We start from the raw sequence: 25,912 nt of genomic DNA on the forward strand, positions 1-25,912 counted from the left end.
AAAGATAAGCTGGAACTATCACCGGGAATGTCATTAATGCGCCGGGGAGACGTCCATTGGAGACAGGCGGCGTTATCCTCGGCTTTATCTTCAACAACGCCTCGCTCTCGGCCCGCGCCGGGGAAACAGATGGGGGTTTCTGTCTGGGACGCTCGCCCCGTGTTTATATTTTGGGAAGAATCGCAACTCGTGGGAGTCCCCGGCAGGCCCCCTGATAAATGAACATTAGCACTTTTTCGGACTACTGTATCAACAAAGGGGCTACGGCGCGGCAATAATTGGCGAGAAAGCAAACAGAGGGCCGAGAGCGCGCCTCTGCTCTTCGTCCGGCTGATGGATGAGCAGCCGCGGCTGCGGCCCGGCTCCCGGCCCTCGCCCCGGCTCCCCGGCCCGGCCGCGGGGCCCCTCAGCCGTCCTGCCTTCCTTCCGGGCCGGCGCTTGAGAGTGGGGGGCGACTCTGGGGGCTGCCGCCCTCGCCCTGGGCTCCGGAAGAGCCCGGGCGGCCTCCGCGGCACCGGATTTTTCCTGCCCGGGAATCGCCTTAATTCGGGTTGGCTCAGCAGGTACCAATTTCTTGCACTCCCACGGCGTGAGTCAAACGCCCTCGAACGTCTTCGCGCACCCGCTTATCTCGACGGCTCCACAGAAGAGAAAGAGGCTCAGGAAGGTGAAGTGACTTGCTCAAGGTCGCACAGACGGAAAGTGACAGTTTCAGGATTCGAACACAGGACTGACTACAGGGCTGTGAATGTTTTCTTTTCTTGCATGTCGCTGACTCCTAGAGTCATACCAGCTGGAGAGGAAGCAAGACACTACCCCCTCCCCCAACACACACTCCACGCAGCTAGAGAAGAGGACCAGGTTGTTGCACTGGGGATGCTGGGTTCACCAAAACCTTCATCGACACGGGGGCTTCTGGCATATAGTTCGTCTGAGTGACAGAGAGAAAGAGAGGGAGAAATGTAAGATTCCGCCTCCCCCTCTTCCTCCACTTCCTCCATAATCTCTTCCATTCCGTCCTCTTCCTCCTTCTCCTCTTCCTCTTCCTCCTCCACCCCCTCCTTCATCTCCTCCTTCCCCCCCCCCCCCTTCTCCTATTCTTCTTTGGTAACAACTTTATTATTCATCCATTTAAAGTATACAATTCCATGACTTTTAGTATATTCACAGAGTCGCAATCATGACAAGATTCATTCTAGGACATTTTCATCAGCTCCAAAGGAAACCTGTAGGCTTCAGCCATCAACCCCACACCCTCCCCCATCTCCCACCTCCCCATCTCGAGGTAACCACTAGTTAATCTACTTTCTGTCTCTGTAGATTTGCCTATTTTGGACATTTCATACAAATGGAATCATATAATATGTGGCCTTTTGTAACTGGCTTTTTTCACGTAGCATAATGTTTTCAAGGTTCATCCATGTTGCAGCAAGTGTCAGTACTTTGTTCCTTTTTATGGCAGAATGATACCCTATTGTATGGGTATACCATATTTTGTTTCTACATTCAACAGAATGGACATTTGGGTTGTTTCCACCTTTTGGCTGTTATGAGTAATCCCCCAGTCCACTTCTACCCTAAAAGCTGAGCATTTAGAGGTCTGGGGAGGATGCTTCTCCCGCCTCCCGCTATAATTAACCCTATCCTTCCCTGAAGGCTGGCTTCATGGGTATGCCAACTGTGTAGCTTCACAGGGCCTGAGCTTAGAAGGGCCTTGTGTTCTGTTGTTGCTGTCTGGAAATTCTTAATACGTTTTGGACAAGAGGCTCCACATTTCATTCATTTTGCACTGGGCTCCACAAATTATAAAGCTGGTCCTGCTTTCTGGGCAGTTTGTGCAGAGCCCTGGAAATACTATCTTCATGTCCCCGTCCCCAAGGCTCCTGTAATCTGCCAGGCTTGTGGCTTCCTTTGCCCCAGGGTTTAGCCTCCTCTAGCCAGCTGGGACAGGCAGGAAGTCCCCTGGGCTGCTTTAAAGGCTGTCTATCCAAAGTTGCTCAGCCATAAGAAGGGCCTGGAGCCCACATAAGTGGAAAACAGCGGACAGATCCACCTGGCTGGTGGATTTGTGTGTATATATGTATGAGTGTGTGTGTGGGGGGGTTCGGGGGGGGAGTGAGGGGAAAGGTTTAGAAGAGTGGTCCAGAACTTCCCCCCAGCCTCCAGGTGACTCATAGCCTAGTCACTACTGGATACTTGGCCTGATTTCTGCATCTGTTTACCCGCATTGACTGGGTGCCCACCTTGCATCAGGTGCTGGTGTTTCACAGCCCAAGACACACAGACCCTGAAGGAGGCAGAGCTGTACCAGAATGAGTACTAGACTGTGAGCCAGTACTAGTACTAGTACTACCAGTACTAGTACTGGGTTCTTGTCTTGCTTCCCACTGATTGGCTGATCTCGAGCACATCCTTTTTCCTCTCTGGTCACTTGTTTCATGTTTGTCTCCCAGGTGGTTTTAGGTGCACCTAAGGTCCCTTTCCAGCTGTGCTATTCTGGGAAACATCCCATGTTGTTACCTGGACTCACCTGGGCAGTGGGGAGGGGTGGAGAGTCATGTTGGTGGTTGTCTAGCCTACAAAGTGAAACTGGATAAGATGGGAAATAAGGTCCCTACCAATTGTGATGTTATGCTCTTTGGGGGAATGTGGTTCATACAACAACACACCAAATAAGGTGAATATGTGTCACACCACATACATTTAATTCCAGATAGCTTAAAAATTTAAACTTAAGAAATGAAACAGAGCAGTACTATAGATGACTAAGACAATAATTTTAGAGTGTTTATATATTTGGAAGCGTGGATAAGGAGAACTACAGACCTAGAAACCATAAAAGATGAATTGTATTACCTGACAGCATAAAAATAATTTGTGTACAGCAAAACAAAACCAGAATAGAATCAAAGAGAAAATGACACACAGTTTAAGTGCTAGAAATAATGACCAAAAAACCGTCTAATTTCCACAATATGGAAAGAGCTTCCATGAATCAATAAGATAATGACTCAACAAAACAATTGACAAATTGGCCAAGACTAGCAGAACTTTGCCGGTAGGAAGGAAGGAAGGAAGGAAGGAAGGAAAAAGAGAAGAAAGAAAGAGAAGGAAAAAAGAAAGGAAGAAAAAAATTTAAAAACCACGAGGCAAAGGTTTTCACTCATCAGATTGACAAAGATCACAAAATTTGATAATTACTCTGCCTAGTCACTCTTTTGCGTTGTTGATTGGAAGTGTAAACTGGGAAACCTCTTCAGCAATTTAGTACTGTCGAAATTAAAAATGCATAAGCCCTTTGAACAAGTATTTCCACTTCTAGGACGATTCTACACACACATGTATGTTTAGTAAAGTATTTTCATTGCAGTTTTAAATATTTTTAAAGAATCAAAACGTTAAAAAAACCCCAATATATCTATTGTGGAGGACTGGTTAAAAAAATTATATAGCCCATGGAACAGAATACTAGCAGCCATGAGAAAGAATTAGTTACATTTATACGTATTCTTAGGGATACTTTTGAGTCACATTAAATATCAAATCAAGATGCAGAGTTTGTGTTTTAAATATGGGCATATGTACATATATGTGGGTCTATGAAAAGTTTTTGAAGGGTAAACAAAAGGTAACGGAAACTTCTGGGGAAGAGTACTGGGGGAGGGGGGATCAGGAATAAAACATGACATTTTAGTACATTTTTTAGGACAATTTCCTCCTTTTTGTTGTTGTTGTTGTTCTTACCATATGCATGTATATTGCCTTAAAGAGATTTTTTTAAAAAACACAATCAAGATAAACTCCAAATATAGTGAATCAAGTTATGCCTTTATAGAAGGGGAAGAGACTCCTGGGCTGTGGAAGCATCTAGGCCAGAATTCCCTGGAGTACATGTTAAAAATGCACATTTATGGGCCTCACCCCTCATCTTGGAGTTTACAAATCAATGGTGTGTATGGCTTGAAACTTCAATGACATCTCCAGTCTCCGAGAGGGAATTGGAGCTAAGCCATCAGTGGTAGGAAGACTGAGGAGGGTGGTCAGTGGAGCTTCAGAGAGAGGGGAGTGGGGTGGCCAGCACTCGTGCAGCACCATCCAGGGACAGGACCTCAATGGTCCCGATTACCACTCAGCAAATTTGCTCTCATGATTTCCCCCTGACTTGTGCTTTGGTCCAGGGCTAGAGCCCAGTTTTGGGGTCAATGAGAATGCAGCTCCCCACATTAATCAATGCCTTGGTTTGCTGCTTGAAGGTGCTGTGGGTCTGGTGGCTGTGAGTGGGGCAGTAGATGAGGCTGGTGGGAAGGCCTGGTAACCCCACCCAGGTCCTGTCCCCAGGCCAGCAGAGGAGTCTGGCAGGTCCTAGTTTTCCTGGCCCCTGGCCTTGGACCCACCGTCCCTCTGTCTCTTGAGGGTCAGCCTCCAAAACTCTCTCTGAAATAGCTCTGAGTCGGAACCAGATCTGGAATCTGTCTTAACAAGGCCAAAGTGACTCTACCCTATCTTGCAGGGTGATAACTGGAGGTATGTCATATCTGGTTCCCCCAAAACAGAGGTGGGACCCTTGTAGTCACTGGTCTCCATTGGGAGGTGGGCCGGGCTCTGGGGCCTCTCTGGGCTCCAGGGACCCTGTTGGCCTGCTTAGCCTCTGGGAGGCCCTGCTTCCACCTCTGGGAGGGATCTCGGGGTGTCGAGCACTCCAAGTTCTGGCCTTCTCCAGGAGGCGCAAGGAGCCACCGCATCTTTGCTCCAAGCGGGATAGCGCTCGTGGGAGCTGGGACACGGCGGCCAGGAAAGCCTCCTGTGGCCTTGCGTGGAATTCTCCTGTGGCTGGCCTGCCCTGGAGTCCTTCAGTCCTCAAGGAGATGACAGCCACCCATACCACACGTAAACACCAGAAAAGTTTTAGGTCCTCATTTTTCGTTGGTGTCTGAAACATAGGAGCAAAAGAACAAATGAAACAAGTCTGAACATTAAAGATATTTCCCCTTCCCAAATATTTTCTGGGCTTGGATAGCACACACTTTTTCTTGTCCCTACAAGGGGCTGTATAAGCATCTTCTGTTCTTGTTTTTGTTGGTTTCCTTAACAATTGTTTTATATTCACATCACTGAATATCCTAATTATACATTTTGAATAAGTAATACACCGTAAAAACAAAACAACAATGAAAACTCAAAATAAACACATAAACAGGGAAATACAATGTAAAGTATTCCAGGCCTCTCTCCAGCCACCCAGTTTCCTTCCCTAAAGACAAAGTTGTTTCCAGGTTTATTTATTTTTAAAATCAACTTTATTGAGGCATAATGTACCTAGAACAAAATGAACACAGTTTAAGTGTACAGTTCAATGAATCTTGACTCATGAATAAACCCGTGCAAGGACCACCACAATCAAGCTACAAAAACATTAAAAAAAATATAAAAACATTTGCATAACCTTAAAAGGTTTCCTTCTGCCCCTTCTCAGTTAATGCCCACCACCATCCAGCTTTAAAAAAAAAAAATCCTTCTGGGGACATTTCCTGCAAATTTAAGTCTTATTTATTATGCATTTGTTTTTGTTTTTGTTTTTCTGAGAGGAACTACCTTCGGCTGACTCCTTTGCATTTTTGACTTGACAGTTTTCGTTAATAGTATCTTTGTGTAAGCCACTTTCTCATGCTTTGTGGGGTATGTTTCTATAACCGAATTTATCCTGGGTCCCTAGATGTCACCCGCTTTAAAACACGTGTTAAGGTTTGCCAGATCGCTTTTAAACTTCCGTTGTCGTTTGGTGTTGATTTCGTGCTTTCTCCTCTGTCCCGCAGTCCGCCCCCGGCTGCAAACCGCTCCAGCGAAAACAGCGAGGGCAGGCGGAGAGAACCAAGACGCTGCAACTTGTCCCTCAAGATCCCGTCGCTGAAGGTCACAGCTGGAAAAGTCAGGTGACATTCGAGTCGGATAGACAACGACTCGGAAAACGGTGAAGAGGAAAATGTATTTTGTAGGGCCGGTGAACACCTGCCCGCTGGGTGTACAGGTCGGGAGCCGCGGCTTTGGAAGAGCCCTTGGCGTGAACGCGAAGCTTTGGGAAAAGCCGAGCTGGGCAAACGGACGCCTGTTTTTGCCCAAAGCGCGGGGGGCTCGCGGGGTCTGCAGTGCTGCAGCTTGGCCTGGGGTCTTCGGCCGCGTCTTTCCGGAGAGAGCTTCAAGAGTCGCGCCCAGATCTGTGCGGCCTCCCTGGCTCGGGCCGACACCGCGGCCCCCGGAGCTTCTACCCTGGATCGCTGCGGCCTGGTCAGTGTCGAATTGAAGCTGGCAATGGGCGATCGAACCTTCCTAGGCCCGCCACCTTTCCTTCTTCCGCAACTTCCTTCCTTGTCTCATCTTCCAGCCTGCTCTGCGAAATGCAGCGACGTTTCCACAGCCCGGCGGAGCGCACTGAGAATGCCTAGGGTGCAAACTGTTGCATAGAAAAAAACCATTCGATTCCGTGCAATTCGGTTCAGTCGATATTTCTTAGGAGCCTCCCCGGGGCATGGCGCAGGGGACCCGGAGGCCAACAAGCTTCGGATTCCGGAGCAAATTCGGTGTCAGTAGCGGGATATCGCTGATGGCCTTCAGCGCTCCCAACAGATTGGCGAAATGCGGGAATGCAGGCACAAAATGAGCGCACTCTAAAGGGCCGTGTTGACGTCTCCCCACACTTTAAGTGTACACATGACAGTTGCAGACATTCAAGCACTTAAAAGGAGCACAATGGAGCGTTCACTTTTGGGACGTGTGTCTGTGGAATACGTTCACAGAGACCAGTAACCCGCTTTGAATGTGCTTACTGGTAAGCTTTAAGTTTGCTGAAACGACACGGGTACACATACACGTACTTTAAGTGCATAGTCACTTTCTTGGTGTGTGCTTTAAGTGCACACGGTCAAAAAAAAATTCAAAGGGCACAGCAAGTCAGCCTGTGAAATTCCCCTTGCCCTCCTCTCCGCTCTTGCCCTCCAGAGCTGTTCTTGGCACACACGCGGGTGTGCCCTCTGCGGTGTACATGTGTCCCTACGCCCTAACTGGGCGTCGCCTGTGCAGACCCTCCGTTGTGTGTGGAGAGCTGTGGCCTTGTATCTCTAGGTAGGGAACATCTTTTGTCTCTCTGCAAGAAGCTTTCCTCCGGGAAAGATAAAGTAATCGATAGGGTCTTTTAAATAGCTCCGCGTTTCCTGTCGGGAGAGGAGTATCAGCGCGCGCACCAAATCTGCTCTGGTATGTCACCTTATCTCCCGTCCCCGCTGTTGTCCCCAAACGCCGCCTGTCAAGGGAGACGCCACCCGCATTAGGACCCAGACTGGGGCCCTTCCGCTCGGGGTCACGCGCAGCGCCCTCGGCTAGGCCCCGCCGCCCCTTCGGGGGTCCCGGAGGGTGGGGCGAAGAGGCGGGGGCCAGGATGAAGGTGCGGGGGACCTAGAACTCCCACTCGGGCCCAGGAGGAAATTAACAGGCTGAAATCGACCCGTCTGGGGGAAGCCTTGGGGTACAGATCACTCGCGGGGGAGGGGACGGTTTCTTTTTTCTTTTCTTTTCTTCCAAGGAAATAGTTGTTGAGAGCAGCGCTTTGGCGACTCTGTGGGCAACCTTGCTTGCCGGCGTCCGGAGGAAAATCGGCTTTGTCATTTGGAGAGGGCCGCCAGGGCTTCAGGAAGCGCCTGCCCGGCGCCAGGTTACCTTTCGCACTGCGGTAGAGTGAGGTTTCGCCAGCCTCCGGGTGACCTGTGCGGGGAGAGGAGAGGAGAGAACTCCCAAGCCCTGAGGGTCGGTGGGACCTCCAAATCCGGCCACCGGTCTAGCCTCTGGCGGCATCACCTGTCCAGCTTGCTGCAAGTTGGAGTCGGAGCTGCCTGCAGCCGGGCCTGAGGACAGGGCGCAGAGGAAAGATGCAACCCAGGCTGGTCTTCCAGCCTTCGCAAAGGCCCTGTGGCCGGCCTCGGCTTTCCCTTCCCGTGGTGAACCCTCAGCAGAGATCTGCAGGCCAGGCTCCGCGCGGAAATGTTTTTAGATGTGGTGATCTGCCGGTAGGCCCTGGGCCTTCCTGAATGTCTAAGCACTGTTACCCTAGTCTCCTCATTTTTCTTTATGTATCAAAGTAGGTTTTATCCAGGATACTTTTTAAGAAATATAATCTGATAACAATAACAAATACATTTCAATCCCCTTAAGGATGCGCACAGCCATCTAGGAAGGTGGGATTCAGACTCCCTTTATTTCCAGCCTCATAATTCCTTACAGGGTTCCTTTTTTTCTGGGAAGCTGGAGGGGGCGGGGGCGGCGGGGATTTCTTCTTGGCTTCAATGCAGACTTGCTCCCTTCCAACTCGCCCAGGATCATCAGGATTTACTCCAACTGCTGAGAGAGGACCACCCACCAAACACATACAGAGGAAAATGCAGGCCTTGGGAAAATTTGGGTTCTCATTTATCAGGGTTTATTTATTCAAATACAAATTATTATGGAGAAATTAAGTAGGGGAAAACATCACCTTTCTCCCTCATGGAGAGGAGCAGACATTTCTGAATCTTCCCATTCTTTAAGAACTCGGTCTAGGTCTTCCTACTCCCTGCGGGCCTTTCCATTTTATTTTATGTGTAATTAAAAAAATACTGAATTTGATTGTTATGAAATTGGTTGTGGCAGTGGAGGGGAGACTCTAGCTGTGTGTCTTGCAGAGTGGGTCATATGTACCGTGTGCTATGTTGAAACTAGCAGAATGTGAACTGGACACCGCCATGCCATCTGTTTGAGTTACACTGGTGACCTAGTTATTCAGTCCTGGGTAGATCTGGAGATGGCCCACCTGGATGGGGAGAGCTGCTTTCCCCACTCTTCCAGGGCAGTGGCCCTCACAAAAAGCTATTCTGAATGAACACCTCTGTAGAAGTAATCCAGGGTGCTTTGTTTCTTTTCTTCTAACAGAATGTGTGGGGTGAGAGTTGGGGAGTTGGGACATTTAGAACTAGGAGTGGTGAGAACAGCCAATGGTAGATCAGGTGTGGACCCTCAGTACCCTGCTGTCTCCCTAGATGTGGCCATCATCTTCTAGAAGCTCTAGGTACTTTTCTTTAGGGGAAGCTGTACTGCTTGTCCATAAGAAGTGGTGAGAGGGGACTTGGGACCAGGCGGCCCTGGGAACAGTTCTCGGCCAGTTCCTGGGTCCTGAGCAGTGATCCTGGGCAGTGACTTTGGGAGATGCTCCTTTGGTTAAGGGAGTGAGCTTTGTTTGTTCCTGTGACAAACCCTGGGGTGTCCTACGCCCTGACCCAGTCCAGCAGTGCACTTGCTCCCCCCCGCTGAGCATGTATGTGGCTCTGAAGCCTTCCCAGTTTTCGGAAACTTTTCTTTCCAGCATCACACGGAAGCGAACAAAGTAAAAGTGAACAGCCCTGTCAATTTTCACAAACTGAACACGGTTGTGCAATTAGTACCCAATTCAAGAAATGGGACATTACCAGTACCTAGAAGCCCCTTCCCCTTTCCTCCAGGATAATTACTATTCTGACTTCTAACAACATAGATTAGGTTTGCCTATTTTTGAACTTCACATATATCTAATCATATAATATAGACTCTTTGTGTCTGGCAATTTTTACTCAATATATGTTTGTGAGATTCATCTACATTGTTTGTAGTTGTAGTTAGCTCCATTTAATTTGTAACACTTCATTGTATGAAAATACTACTACTGACCCATTCTCTCTCTCTCTTTTAATTGAAATATAGTTGGTTTACAACATTGTGTTAGTTTCAGGTGTACAGCAAAATGATTCAGATATATGTGTATATATATATATGTTTGTGTGTGTGTGTGTGTATTCTTGTTTTTGGATTATTTTCCATTATAGGTTATTACAAGATATTGAATATAGTTCCCTGTGCTATACAGTAAATCTTGTGGTTGTTTTTTATTTTTATTTATTTATTTTTATTTATTTTTATTGGAGTATAGTTGCTTTACAATGTTGTGTTAGCTCCTACTGTACAGCCAAATGAATCAGCCATACATATACATATATCCCCTCCCTTTTGGATTTCCTTCCCATTTAGGTCACCACAGAGCACTGAGTAGAGTTCCCTGTGCTATGCAGTAGGTTCTCATTAGTTATCTATTTTATATATAGTAGTATATATATGGTAATGCCAATCTGCCAATTCATCCCACCCCCCCACCTTTTCCCCAAGCAAACCATAAGTTTTTTTTCCACATCTGTGACTCTATTTCTGCAAATAAGTTCATCTGTACCATTTTTCTAGATTCCACATATAAGCAATATTATATTTGTCTTTCTCTTTTTGACTTACTTCACTCTGTATGACAATCTCTAGGTCCATCCATGTTGTTGCAAATGGCATTATTTCGTTCCTTTTTATGGCTGAGTAATATTCCACTGTGTATATGTACCACATCTTTATCCATTCCTCTGTTGATAGACATTTAGGTTGCTTCCACGTCTTGGCTATTGTAAATAGTGCTTCAGTGAACATTGGGGTGCATAGATCCTTCCGAATTATGGTTTTCCCAGATATATGCCCAGGAGTGGGACTGTTGGATCATATAGTCATTCTATTTTTAGTTTTTTAAGGAACCTCCATACTGTTCTCCATAGTGGCTGTACCAATTTACATTCCCACCAACAGTGTAGGAGAGTTCCCTTTGCTCCACACCCTCTCCAGCATTTACTGTTTGTAGATTTTTTGATGATGGCCATTGACCGGTGTGAGGTGATACCTCATTGTAGTTTTGATTTGCATTTTTCTAATAATTAGTGATGTTGATAATCTTTTCATGCCATTTTTGGCCATCTGTATGCCTTCTTTGGAGAAATGTCTATTTAGGTCTTCTGCCCTTTTTTTGATTGGGTTGTTTGTTTTTTTGATATTGAGCTGCATGAGCTGTTTGTATATTTTGGAGATTAATCCTTTGTCAGTTGCTTCATTTGCCAATGTTTTCTCCCATTCGGAGGGTTGTCTTTTCCTTTTGTTTATGGTTTGTTTTTTATTTTCATTACTCTAGGTGGTGGATTGAAAAGATCTTGATGTGATTTATGTCAAAGAGTGTTCTGCCTATGTTTTCCTCTAAGAGTTTGTTTATCTATTTTATATATGGTAGTGTGTATCTGTTAATCCCATATTCCTAATTTATCCCTACCGCCATCTTCCCTTTGGTAACCATAAGTTTGTTTTCTATGTCTGTAGGTCTGTTTCTGTTTAATAAATAAGTTCATTTGTATTATTTTTTAGATTCCACATATAAGTGATGTCATATAATACTTGTCTTTCTCTGTCTGACTTCACTTAGTATGATAATCTTTAGGTTCATCCATGTTGCTGCAAATGGCAATATTTCATTCTTTTTTAGACCCTTTCTCTCTTAATGCATTTTTGGGTGGGTTCCAGTTTCTGACTGTTATGAATAGTGAGTGCTGCTATGGACACCCTAGCACATGTCTTTTGTTGAACATATGTGTACATTTCTATTGGGTATATATCTAGGAGTGGAATTGCTGGGCCAGAGGATATTCATAAATTCAATTTTAGTAGATTCTACTCAACAGTTTTCCAATTTACAGTTGTACCAGTTTATACTCATGCTGGCAGTGTTTGAGAATTGCAGTTGCTCCACATCCTTGCCAACACTTGGTATAATCAGTTTTTAATTTTAGGCCATTCTGATGAGAGTGTAGGGCTATCTCAGTGTGGTTTTATTTTGCCTTTCCCTACTGACTAATGAAATTGAGCAACTTTTCAAATGTTCATTGGCTTTTTGAATGTCCTCTTTTGCGAAGGGCCTGTTTAAATCTTTTGTCTTTTTCTTACTGATTTGTGGGAATTCTTTATATATTTGGATACCAGTGTCTTGTTGGATATTTACTTACTGTGAATATCATCTCCCAGTTTGTGATTTGCATTTTTACTCTCTTAATGCCATAGCAAGCATTTTTGGCTCTGGCCTTGTGACATGGTTCTGACCTTGAGGTAGTAGCACTGCTGATTCATATGTCTGGGGTATCTGTGGCTGAGTAGCTTCTTGGGTTCTGGGCAACCAGCCCTGCCATCCATGGTAAACTCCTTGAAGACATAACACATGTTTGATTCTGCTTGTTTTCCTTATAGTTGCCAGAGCATTGTTTCTGCTAAGAATATTTTAGTCACTCATTAAATAGGGGAAACTCCAATAAAACCCTTTGGATTTGAAGGAGAGGGCAGAAATCACGATTATGTATCCTTTTTTATGCATTGTGGTGGATCAAATATTTACATAGCAATTTAAGTGGGATAATTTAAACTCCATGGGTTTTTAAAACATAGACAATGTAAATGTAGAGATGTAGATGAGATATCCTACACCCTCTTAAGGTCCCAATCCTAGTCCCGCCTCCTGATTGCTGCAGCCCAGGAAGAGCCCCTCTCTTAGAACATGAGTGAAACATGAGTATAATTGTGTACAATACTTCTGGAAAGCAATTTGGGAATTCTCATTTTATGAATCTTTGCAAATATATGAGGTGAAAACATCAGAGTATAATTATTTTAAATTATTTTGATTATTTTCAAATGTTTGTAATCCATTTGTATTTTTCTTTTTAAAAATGTATCACCTATTTGCATTATCTATTTATCTATTGAGATCTTCATTTTTTCTTATTGATTTTTATGAGCTTTTTATATTAGCTAGTATCCTTTTGTCATTTTAGTGTATGCTACCAGTATTTTTACCATTTGTCTTCCTAAAGCCTTCTTTTTTATTTTAAGGCACCTGATGATAATATATAAAGGAGATACTCAAACACTGGTGGGGTTTTGTTTCCCAGTTAGGACTGGCCATGGGCCAATGGCAGAATGAAGGCTGGGTGCATCAGGGCCCCAGGCCACTGAACCAGCTGCCCTGAGTCAGTGGGGATTCCATAGGACAAAGACCGTTCCTACTCTGGCCTAAAAGACCATGAAGAGCCCACAAGTGGCTGACATTAGAGATTGGTCAAACCTGGAGTGCTGCCTTCCTTGAAATTTCCATCCTGGGCCCCAAAGCTGGTGAAGATGGGATGTGGGATGGAGGTGGAAGTATCATTGGCTACTTCTAGGACAGAAGGGAATTCAGAGCAGGTAAACCAACAGAAAGAGGTGAGGAAAGAAGGGTCCTGGAGTTTGGGCTGGGGGTGGTTTTGGGGAGCATCCAGAATAAAGGAAGGCATCAGAAATGCCAGGCAGTGAGTCTCGTGGGCAGTGATTTGGAGCTCAAGCTTTGGAGTAAGGCTGTTTGCATTGTTTAACCTCCCTGAACCTTGATGTTCCCATCTGTAAAATGGGAATAATACTCATACCTCTTCAAAAGATGACTGTTTGGGGATTAAAGAAGATAGTGTAGTAAAGCAAAGATTCTTTGGCCCTTCTCCCATGGGGGGTGGGGTAGGTGGGTATGTCCTTTCCCTTTGAATGTGGGGCAGGTTTGACACTGCTTCTATCAATATAACCAGTAAAATACTATAGAAGTGGCACCACATTACTTCTGTGGCTAGATCAGAAAAAGCCATGTAACTTCTGTTTTTCTGTTTGCTGGAACATTTGCTCTTGGAGCCATGAGGTACCACATAAGAAGTCTGACTACCCTGAGGCCACCATGCTGTGAGGAAGCTCAAGCCATAGGAAGAGGCCACGTGTAAGTCCGCTGACTGACAGTTCCGGATGAACCAGCTTTCTAGTCATTCCAGCTCAGGAGCCAGACCTGTGAGTGATGCAGCTTCCAGATGATTCCAGCACCCAGCTGTTCCAGTTTTCATAGCTGAGGCCCCAGACTTCATAGAGGAGAACAAGCCATCCCTGCTATGTCCTGTCCAAATTCCTGACCCACAGAATCAGTGAATATAATAAAATGGTTGTTTTCATATCACTAAGTTTTGGGATGGCTTGTTAGGCAGCTGTAGATAACCAGAACACTGTTCAAGCAAAAAGATTTAGCATACTGTTTGCTTGGTAGTAGGTGCTTACCAAACAGGGGCCCTTAGTAGTATTATTGGTGACGGAGTTAACCTGGAATGGAGAACACAAGGCTGTTAAGGGAAAAAAAGCAGACAGGCCTGCTGTGGGAAAGTTGATCCAAGATGATTTCAGGCCTTCCACCTGTACTGTGTCTTCATTTTGGCTCCAGTGTTAGACCCCCTTCCTTCCATAGTTCTAAACTGCAAATAACCACAAAAGAAGGTGGTTGGAGGGCCTTAGCATTTTCTCTTTTTGCACTCCACCTCCTCTTTTAAAAACATTCTAGAGTGGCGTTGGCAAAGGTTGTAAGCTGGAGTGGAGCTTGGGGAATGTAGGGGTGAAGAGCAGAGGTGTGAGAAACCATTTTGTTGCTCCAACTATAAAGCCATAGAACTACAGTAAGCATAAAAATAATTGTGCAGAGTAAGAGTAACCCCTTGCCTCTGGGCGCTGCTTTTCCGTTTAGGAAGTGCCTGTCTTCCCGTGAGTTACCTTGTCTTCAGGTATTTGAGGGCAGAGAATACGTTCTAACACACTTCCGGGCAGGTTGTGGGTGTACAGCAAATGCTTTCGGATTGATCATTTGAAACCCACCCAGCAGTGACTTTGGACGAAGTCTCTGCGCGTGCGCAGTGCCTCCGGCACAGGAAGGGGGTCTTTCCGTGGCTGTGATTCAGCCTTCCAGTGCGCCCTGATCAGGTTCACCTGCTTATGTCTCCCTCCCCGGGGGACTCAGAGGTGACAACTAAGGGGTGTTACATCTGGGGGCTCAGACCTGCAGAAGGGAAAGCCTTGGATGAAGCAAACATGGTCAGATTTAGAGCTGCAGCAGAAGTGTCGGAGATGGTGTCCAGGCCCCGGCAACACCCTGGGGCAACATCCTGGGCGGGGTGGGGGTGAGGGGGGGGTGTTCCAGGAGAACTGGGCCTGGGCTTGGGTGCCGAACCTTCTCGGGTTTCCGTGGTGAGCGCCACCCAGCACTCTTTAGATCTAAGAGGCGTCTCCTCCCTCTGAAGAGCGATAAGGCAGAGCAGTACCAAGAGGACATCTGGACAGACTGTCACCGCGGCGCAGGCCACGCCCCGCTCCCGGGCTTCCTCCTCGCGCTCGCTTCTCTTGCACCTCACCTTGACCTTCTCACTTGCCGAGGCTGCCCCAGACACGGGTCCGCCTGCCCGCTCTTCATTCTGCTGGGCTGCCTTAGCTGCTGGTTGCTTTTCCTAGAGGACCGGAAGAGAGGCAGGGAGGTTGAACGAGAAAAGAGAGATTGAGAGCGAGGAGAGATGGTGATGGAGGTGGCGATGTGTGTGTGTGTGGGGGGGGGGGGGGCGGGGGCGGGAGGCTCGGGGAGTAACTTCCAGGGAAAGGAGTTTCCAGGTGTGACGGAATGCCCCCAGCCTGGCCTCGGAAGGCTGCTGTGGGTGAGGCGAAGGAAAACTCTCCTCTCTCTCCTCTCCCTCCTCTCCCTCCTCTCCTCTACAAGGAGACAGACAGCGGCCAGGTGTCAGGGAAGGAGAGTGGGCATCAGATGATTTTTTTTTTTTAATATTAGCACTTTAATATCCATGCTTTTCAAGGTGGAAGTGAAAGGTATTACATACTTTGACATTGTGATTACTTTTTTTTTAATTTTTGAATTTTATTTTATTTATTTTTTTACACAGCAGGTTCTTATTAGTCATCAGTTTTATACACATCAGTGTATACATGTCAATCCCAATCGGAGAGCGGGCATCAGATGATTAAAGGACATTTAGCTTTGATGAAAACGTTCATCTGCTTGTTTAACTATGGTGAGAGGGCCTTTCTTTTAATCGGCTAAATGTGGCTGAGTGGGGGTGAAGTAGGCAGTAAATCATTTTGTGTCAGAGGGAACTCTTCTGTGTGAAGCAGGGGCGCGAGCCCCAGCGGAGGAATCCAGTGGATAATCTGCCTCTCACTAGCTTTGCGAGCCCGCCAACTCCTTCCCTTAGTTGTGAAGATGGGAAGAGTAACTATACCAGCTTCCCCTTGTTGTCGTGAAAATGAACCGTGACCCTCTGTATTCACTACCTAGCACAAGACCAAACAGGGAGGGTAAAGGTTAATTTCTCCCTCCCCACATGCCCCCAACTCGCTGAACCTCCTGTCTTTTTTTGTTTTTTTTAATGAAGATAATCACACCTGTCAATTTCAGGTTATTGACCAGAATAACCAGAAACCAGGGGAAAGATACTATACACATGTAAGCAATAACTTTTCACTATTGGGAATATGCCTTTGAAGAAATTGCCTCCCCAGGGGGCGGGGGAGGTGGGCCGCTGGACCAAGCTGGTGCGGAAGGTGTGAAAGTTACGTGGATTTACTCTTTGTGAGAGGAGCTGGAAACTGTCCTGAGTGTGGCACTCCACTTAGAAAAAGCAACTTCAGGGTACAACTCTTTGAAGATCCTACTGTTGACAGGAAGTTGAGATTCAGAAAAAAGTGCTAAAGATATACAATAAAAGGGAAGAAGACTTTCCTAGTCTAAGAGAATATAATGATTTCCTGGAAGAAGTGGAAGAAATTGTTTTCAACTTGACCAACAACGTGGATTTGGACAACACCAAAAAGAAAATGGAGATAGACCAAAAGGAAAACAAAGATGTCATTCAGAAAAATAAGTTAAAGCTGACTCGAGAACAGGAGGAATTGGAAGAAGCTTTAGAGGTAGAACGACAGGAAAATGAACAAAGAAGACTATTTATACAAAAAGAAGAACAACTGCAGCAGATTCTAAAAAGGAAGAATAAGAAGGCTTTTTTAGATGAACTGGAGAGTTCTGATCTCTCCATTGCTCTACTTTTGGCTCAGCATAAACACAGATCTACCTAGTTGGAAATGCAACTTGAGAAACCTAAACCTATAAAACCAGTGACATTTTCCACAGACATCAAAATGGGTCAACATATTTCATTAGCACCCATTCAAAAGCTTGAAGAAGCTCTATATGAACACCAACCACTGCAAATAGAGACCTGTGGATCACAAGTTCCTGAGCTTGAGATGCTAGGAAGACTTGGGGCTTCCCTGGTGGCACGGTGGTTGAGAATCTGGCTGCCAATGCAGGGGACATGGGTTCGAGCCTTGGTCCAGGAAGATCCCACATGCCGCGGAGCAACTAAGCCCATGTGCCTGCGCTCTAGAGCCTGCGAGCCACAACTACTGAAGTCCATGTGTATAGAGCCCATGCTCCGCAGCAAGAGAAGCCACCGCAATGAGAAGCCCATGCAACGCAATGAAGAGTAGCCCCCACCCGCCATGACTAGAGAAAGCCCACGCGCAGCAACAAAGACCCAACACAGCCAAAAATAAAGAAATAAAATAAATCTATTTAAAAAAATTACATTTGAAAGATTATGGAAATGGCCATGAAAAATAACACAAAAATAAAATGTACAACAGTTAGTACAAAGGATAGGAAGAGGGAAAAAACTTTGCTGTTGTAATGTTCCTACACTATACATGAAGAGGTATAATAGTATTTGGAGATATTTAGTATAAACCCTAGAGCAACAGCTACAAATGTAAAGCAAAGAGGGATAATCAGTAAGCCAGTAGCAGAGTAAATAATGAGATCATTAAAAATACTCCATTAATGAAAAGGAGGGCAGGAAAAGAGAGGCAAAAAATAAAGAAATGGTATAATTAGGAAACAAATAGCATGGTGGTAGATTTAATCTTAACTGTATCAGTAACTACATTAAATGTAAATGTTCTAAACAAGCACTATCCAATAAAGCTTTTTGAAATGGGGAAAAAAAAACACAAAAAAAGAAGAAATTGCTTCCGCATGCCCTCCACCCCTTTTAAACAGTGAATTGCATGTTTGGTTTGTTTTAAGAGAAGGAAAGAAAAGGATGTAAAAAACAACAACAAAAACCAAATAGACACAAGGTCTCACCTTAAGGGAAAACCTTCCACCCAGATGTCCCAGTCTCCTGGATGGTGGAAGTAGAAAGAAACACCTTTTGCATTCCCACAATAGGAACAGGGGCTGAGGGCAGGCCTTGGTCCACCAGCCTGAGTCTTTGATTTGGAGCGTTAGAAGCAGGGCTTATTCTGGACAAGGCAGTCTTTACCAAGAGATGGCCTGTTTCTAAGTTGCGGAGTCTTTAAGCATCATTCAGTACATACAGTGAAAGAAGATCATCTTCCTGTAGGGTGGGGCGGGGGAGTTCTGAGTGGACTTCCTATCTTCCACCAGTTTTTGGCAGCACGATTCTAGGTGAAATCAGATTCTAGCCAGGAATCTGGCAGTGGAAAGTTGGCTAGAAGAGAAGGATGTTCCTTTGTATCCTAGTTGGGTTAGGAATCCCCTGGAGTTCTTGTTTATTACAGATTCTTGGGCCCCACCTCAGAAACTCCTATTTTGCGGGGCTCAAGAGTCTGCTTTTTAAACAGGCTCCCCAGGCTATTTTGATGGCACAGGTTTTCCTGTGTGCACATTGACAGAGCTTCAGTCTAAGTATCTGAGAGCAGTGTCCTGTCTCTCTGTTGTGACAGATGCACCGTGGCTCCCGTTTCTAGGTGGAGAACAAGCAAGGCGGCCCTCAGAAAGCTGTCTTTCAGCGGCTGGGCAGGCTAGTGCAGCCCCATGGCCCTTGAGGCTGGCTGTGGCCAAACTTAACAAAAATGCAGACCCTCTTTGGCTGATTAATTGATTTTATTCTTATTTTTATTTATTTATTTTTTGATGCATTGATTTTAATACTGTGATTCCACAAAGCTCATTCATAGATTTTGTTAGCTTCACATCTCATGTTCTGGCTCCTTATTTTTTAAAATTTCCAGTTCTTGTTGTTTTATAAAATTATGTAAGTAGTGAATATTTCCTCTGTAAAAATTTCAAAATCCTAGACAAATCACTCCATTTTCCTAATCCCACTTCCCTCCCCAGAGATAACTTGTTACCTGGTGTGTGTCCTTCTAACCCTGAGCTGTTGAATAATACCATAGCCATAAGCCACATGTGGCTTTTGAGCCCTTGAAATGTGGGTCCTAAGAATTGAGACTGCTGTAAGTGCAATTTTGAGGATTTAGTACAAAATAAGTAAAATAAGATTAATAATTTTTTATATTGATTTACACCATATTTTGGATACATTGGGTTCTATAAAATAAATTTCACTTTGTAAAAATATGGATCTTGAAAATTTTAAATTACATAGTGGCTCACTTTATATTCCTATTAGACAGTGTTGTTCTAGACCTTTCATACATCTACACTCACAAGTACAGAGAAAAGACAACTGGGATCATTCCTGTTGCATTGATCAACCATTTGCTATTTTTCTCTTGCCAAACTGCCTTGGAGATCTTTCCATGTTAGTACATATAGATCCACCTTTTTCTTTTAAATTGATGGAGAGTATTCCATATTACAAGCCTTGATCGATTAAACCATTTCCTATTGATAGACATTTGGATTGTTTCCATGTTTCCCTGTTACAAACTAACGAACATCGCTGCTCTTTGGCTTTGGCTTTTTAAAATTTATTTTTGAAATATATGTTATCTCTGGCTTTTTTTTTTTTTTTTTAATCCCCACATCTCTTGGCTTGCCGGGCTATCTGGGGCTTTCCAGATTCTTATTGAAAAGCATAGGTGGTGACTGGGCCAAAGGTAGAGGGACTGCCTAGTTTATTGTCCAAACAGGGACTTTTGAGAGTGAAAGGCAGTGATATCAGTAACAATTCTGGGACAACAAGAGGAACAAACTGGGGCTGTCCTATGCAGAGTAGGGCATATGGTCACCAAAGCCACAGGAGTCCCTGCGTGTATCTTTACAAGATAAGGATGGGAAGCTCATCTAAACCCTTGTTTCAAACAAATGCTGGACTCTAGTCTCCAATTCCTTCGCCTCTTTCTGATAACGGGTGGGCACTGGCACCATCTTCTGAGGTTGGCGGTGGGGAAAGGATCAAAATTTCCAAAGAGAAAGGCTCAGTGAACGGGGAGGCCCATCTGCTGGAGGCCCCGCCTTAAGGAAGCTCTTTGTACAAAGTAGATGGTGGACAAGTCAGCGGAGGGTTTGCAGAGGTTGATTTCATTCTTGACCACTCGGTGCTAACTCAGGGACAGTCTGAGCTGTTGTGACCTCGAGGTGAAACAGCCCAGATCTTGTTACTGGTTCCTTCAGGAAACCTCCGCTGTCTTCGCTCCCTCCTTTCTGTGACTAATTTCTGAAATCTCTGTAACGGAGAAGGCATTGGATGAAGTTTCCTACTCTGGGAGGGCTGTGGGTGCCAGACTGGGGCGGGGGTGGTGTGGTGTGATGGTGGGTGAGGGGTAAGTCCTGCGCACTCACATGCCATCCCTCAGGAGCGGGAGCGGAGGCCCCCGGATTGGGTGGCAGCAGCTGGTGGGGTGTTGGGATAATCTTGCTGATGACTGGGTAGATATGAACCTCTTGTGTTAGTGGATTCCAGAAAGCAACGTGCTCCTTGATGAAAAGGCCATGGTCATTGTCTTGTGGGATCGGCCTGGCCTGGCTTTGACAGTTCTCAGCTGCTCCATAAATCTCCCATCAGTTCCATCTGGCCAAAAAGATGTCATCACCATTTTCTCATAGCGACAAAGAGTAAAAGGTAAATAATGAAACAGCTCTGCCACCCCTGTTCAAGCCAAGGAGGATGAACTTAACTTTTTCAGTGGAAGGTGAAATCAGTGTCATGTTGGGTTGTTTATGCTGTAGGATTGTTTAGATTCATATATTAGAGGTTATTATAAGGAGGTTGATTATGGTTCAGGTATAATCGACTATTCTGGGCACCCAGATACTTAATACTCAGAACAAGGAGTCTGAAAGTTGGAAGGAGCCTTAGCAGTCATCCAGTTCAGTTGTTTTCAAAGTTTTGTTTTAAAGCAATGGAACCTTTATTGAAAATGATCTTTTTATGAAGAATCCCAATTCATAAAATAGAAGGACTGAGTGTAGGGGAGTCCTCCTGTCTTCATGGTGGCTCCTGTTTGGAAACTGCTGTGTTTAAATTCTCTGTCTAGTTCCTAAATGCCCCAGCAATTGGTTGTTAGTGTCTTGCCTCTTGCCGGCATAACTCCAGTGAGAGGGCCTCGCTACCTTGGGAAGCTGCCTCTGCAGTGCAAAGATCGGGCCAATAACCAGAAAGATTACTTTAATGCCAGTAAAGTCCTCTGACCTCCTCCTCTCCCAAATCCGTGCCCCCGCCCTCCAGCGGCCCATTTAGTCCCTGCCTTGGAGATGGTGAATATCTCAGGCTGCTGAGACATTTTTGTGCTGAACAAAGATGGGTCCTTTTGTTGGATCATGTGGTTTATCTAAGAATCAGGAAAAGTTTACGCTGTCTGGAATTGAGTCTGGCCACTGTTGGGGGTCACACATCTCCCTCCTCCATCAAGAGCTTGAGGACCCATCTGGCCCTGGGCGGGAGGGTTCCTGGAGCGGGAGGTGGGAGAGACCCTGTTCTTGCACTTTCCCCTCCAGCCAGAGGCTCCCTGGTACACAGGGACAGCGCAGACTTCAGTGTTCCCCTGTGTAGCACTCTTGAGGTATTCAGTAATACCAGAATATATGTCTCAGTAATTTCCAGAATACACAAAAACAAAAAACCAGAGGCACAGTTATCAGATGGGACACAAGGGGAGCTTGGGAACTTGACTGTGTCCTACCTCTGGTTTTGCCTGAAGGCTGCAGAGCACGGTGTGTGTGTGTGTGTGTGTGTGTGTGCGTGTGTGTGTGTGTGTGTGTAGGTGGGGGTGGGTTTGAAAGACAGGGGTTCTTATTGCACTCTACGTACTTTCTGCTGGCAGTCACCGGTAGCAGTGTTGTCCCATTCTGCTTCTTTTAAAAAATTTATTTATTATTTTATTTTATTTTTATTGAAGTAGAGTTGATTTACAGTGTTGTTTCAGGTGTATGGCAAAACTCCTAATTTATCCCTCTCCCCTCCCCCTTCCCCTTTGGTAACCATAAGTTTGTTTTCTATGTCTGTGGGTCTATTTCTGTTTTGTAAATAAGTTCATTTGTATCACTTTTTAAAAAAGATTCCACATATAAACATATCATATGATGTTTACCATTCTGTTTCTTGATCAGTGATGCAAATTTAAGTTCTGGGCTGAGGATAAAAAACTCTAAATGGGCTCTGCTAGTATTTTTTTTAGCCTTAAAAAACCATTTTATTTAATATGAACTTCCCTACCATTTCTTTTTTATTTATTTATTTATTTATTTATTTAATTTATTTTTATGGCTGTGTTGGGTCTTCGTTTCTGTGCCAGGACTTTCTCTAGTTGTGGCAAGCGGGGGCCACTCTTCATCGCGGTGCGCGGGCCTTTCACTATCGTGGCCTCTCTTGTTGCGGAGCACAGGCTCCAGACGCGCAGGCTCAGTAGTTGTGGCTCACGGGCCCAGTCGCTCCGCGGCATGTGGGATCTTCCCAGACCAGGGCTCGAACCCGTGTCCCCTGCATTGGCAGGCAAATTCTTAACCACTGCACCACAAGGGAAGTCCCTCTGCTAGTATCTTTAGTAGCAAAAACAAAAATAAAAGAGCCCTCTGGTTCTTCCGGTGCAGCTCCCAAGGAGGGCTGGCTGCCTTCCCGGCTTCCTCCCTGCCCGGCCTGCAGACTCTGTTGTGCAATAAGAGCCGCTCATGTTCCTGTGCCCTTGACAGATGGCACGATTCTGTTGGGAGTAAAAGGACTATTTCTACTAAACTCCGTTATGAAGGAGAGAGTTCTGTGTTCAGGTGAATGACCAGAGACCAGGGAGAGGCGAGGCGGAGTCGGGGCGGGATGCTTTGGCCTCTACCATCTTTCGAGCCAGTGTCCTGGGCATGTACATTTGTCTGATCTGGTTGCTCCCTTTCACCAGGGATTCTTAAACTTGAATGAGCAGCGGGATCATCCGGAGGGCTTGTTACACCACATTGCTGGTTGACATCACTGTGTTTCTGATTCATTTGGATTGGATAGGACCCAAGAATTTGCCTTTCCAGTGAGTTCTCAGGTGATGTTCATGCTGCAGGTCTGGGGGCCACACTTGGAGAACCACTGGCTTAGATCTGTCCCTTGAGCTGTGGGACTCGAGCTGAAACATATCTAATCTTACTCGTAGTAGCTTGTTTAATAGTCATAGATTTCTCCCAGCCCAGTATACACACCCCCTTGAATGTGACTTTGCTGCTTCTCCCCAGCAGAGGTGGAGTCTCTTCCTCCACTGCCTAGAATCTGGGCTGACCTTGTAACTTGCTTTGGCCAATTGAATGTGATGGAGGCAACCTTGGGTGAGTTCAAGAGCTCAGATCTCAAGAGGCCTTGCAGCTTCCACCCTGGCCCTTTTGGGACTCTGCCCTGAGACCGTGATGGAAGGAGGTTGGGCTGGCCTCCTGGAGGATGAGAGGCCATGTGAGGGAGAGCTGAGGCCCCTAGCCAACTGCCAGCACCAATGCCAGACATGTGAGTGAGGGCATCTTGAATTTCCTGGCTCAGGTGACTCTCTAGTTTGGGTTTCTCAACCTCTGCACTATTGATATTTGGTTCCTGTGTACCATAGGATGTTTTGCATTATCTCTGGCCTCTACCTGCTAGATGAAAGTAGCACCCACCAACAATGTCTCCAGACATTCCCAAGTGTCCCCTGGGTGGAGAGATCACCCCTAGTTGAGAACTGCTGCCCTAGCTGAATGCAGCTGCATAAGTGAGTTCAGGGGGAACCAGCAAAGGAACCATCCAGACAACCAACAAAGTCATGAAAAGTAATAAATTGTTGTTGCTTTAAGCCATTACGTTTTGGGTGGTCTGTGTTGCAGGGATAACTGATCTACTTCTCCTCTAGGAGTTTCTCCCAGAGCTCTTTCTCTTTGTAAGCCTTAGCATCACACGCTAAAAATACTAATTCTTTTTGTTGAAGTGTTTGCTCTTTTTTCATTCCACTTTTATATTTATCATTTGACCTTCCCGTAAAGTGGTTGGACAGACATTTAATTAATTTATTTATTTTTAACATCTTTATAGGAGTATAACTGCTTTACAATGTTGTGTTAGTTGCTGCTGTATAACAAAGTGAATCAGCTATACATATACATCTATCCCCATATTCCCTCCCTCTTGCGTCTCCCTCCCACCCTCCCTATCCCACCCCTCTAGGTGCTCACAAAGCACCGAGCTGATTTCCCTGTGCTATGCAGCTGCTTCCCACTAGCTATCTATTTTACATTTGGTAGTGTATATATGTCCATGCCACTCTCTCACTTCATCCCAGCTTACCCTTCCCACTCCCCATGGACAGACATTTTAAAATCTATCCCTAGCAGAGAAAAATGAGGAGCAAGACATTAAGTAATTGCTCAAGGTCACATAGCTCCTTGGAAAAGCCAGCATCTCCGAGTCCTAGCCCAGTGTAACCCAGACCCTGAGGTCGGGCTCCCTGATAGGAACCTTACAATAAATACCATCTTGAGCAAGTCACTTAACATCTGATGCTCCATTTCTTCATCTATAAAATGGGGAAAGTAATATCACTTACTTCATGGGTTTTTAAATTTTTTAAACAATTGTTTTTAACCTCATGGGGTTTTTATGAGGTTTTAACGAGATAGAGCCCAGGTTGGTAAACTTTTTCTCTAAAGGGCCAGATAGTAAATATTTTTGGTTTTGTAGACCATAAGGTTTCTGTTACAACTGCTCAGCTGCTGTTGTAGGTGAAAGCAGCCATAGACAGTACATATTCGAATGGGTGTGGCTGAGTTCCATTAAGACTTTCTTCACAAAACCTGTTTGTGGGCCAGATTTGACCCACAGACCATAGTTTGTCAACTGCTGTCATGAAGCATGGAAAGATCTTGGTCTTTGTCCAATATAAGGGGAGCACTCAGTAAACAATAGCTATTATTGTTATTATTATACTATTATTATTACTTTATTCCTTCAGCAGTCCTGTTCTGCTTTTTATTTTTGTACTTTTTCTTCCAGCATTGTTATTTGTTTCCATCTATTGGGAAGTAAGGAAAAATTCAGTTCCATTCTAACCAGCTGTGGTAGCCAGTTCCCAAGATGGCCCTCAATGATCCTTGCTTCCTGGTATTCTGGAAGGATAAGAGGCCAAGTCGGGAAGAACTGAGGCCCCCAGTCCCTCTCAAAATGAGTAGGGCTGAGCTGGTAACCCATAAGGTATTTAGAAATGACTATACGACCTCTGGTGCTAGGTCATGAACGACATTGTGACTTTCTCCTTGCTCTCTTTCGGATCACTTGCTCTGAGGGAAACTAGTTGCCATGTTGTGAGGACACTCAAGCAGCCCTGTGATCTATGTGGCAAGTAACTAAGGCCTCCTGCCAACAGCCATGAACTTGCCAACCAGGTGAAAAGTCTTGAAAGTGAATCTTCTAGCCCCAGTTAAGCCTTCAGATGACTGTAACTGACTTCAACCCCACGAGAGACCCCCAAGCCAGAACGACCCTGCTAAGTTGTTCCTGTATTCCTGACCCACAGAAACTGTATGACATAATAAATGTTCATTGTTTTCTAAGCTGCCAAGATTTGGGATAATTTGTTACGCAGCCATAGACAACTAATACGCCACTGTCATAACTGAGAATTGCCTACATTAGCTGACCGCTGTTTAGCTTGCATCAGAGCAGAAGAACGCTTTCAGGTGAGAGTTTGCTGATCCCCTAATGCTTTGAGTGACAGAGCAATTTGCAGAGCTGTGGTCACTTGGCCACTGCTGCTACCTGATTTTGAGGGTCCCCTGACCTCAAGTGTTCTGACTCCAACCTGACCATCTAGTCACATCTCCCAGAAACTTCTCATGCACCCCACATTCTAGCCACATCAAATGATTAAAACTGTTACTCATTATACATGTGTAATTATTATTAATTCCTATTAATAACATTAC

General features: G+C 45.3%; 1 long non-coding RNA gene and 1 pseudogene across 2 annotated transcripts in view; one reads left to right on the top strand and one right to left on the bottom strand.

Moving 5' to 3' along the window:
• The window catches only part of LOC309623865, a 543,116-nt gene that overhangs the window by 200,410 nt on the left and 316,794 nt on the right, over nt 1-25,912 (bottom strand). The gene's annotated exons all lie outside the window — the stretch shown is intronic.
• Nucleotides 334-24,005, top strand: LOC309623086 (annotated as a pseudogene). Its single transcript has 5 exons — nt 334-563; nt 5,814-5,930; nt 6,120-6,282; nt 14,477-14,493; nt 16,291-24,005. The product of its transcript is annotated as an uncharacterized misc_RNA (transcript).

This window comes from Balaenoptera borealis, assembly GCF_965194805.1.
Source record: "Balaenoptera borealis genome assembly, chromosome: 2".
NCBI lineage: Eukaryota > Metazoa > Chordata > Mammalia > Artiodactyla > Balaenopteridae > Balaenoptera > Balaenoptera borealis.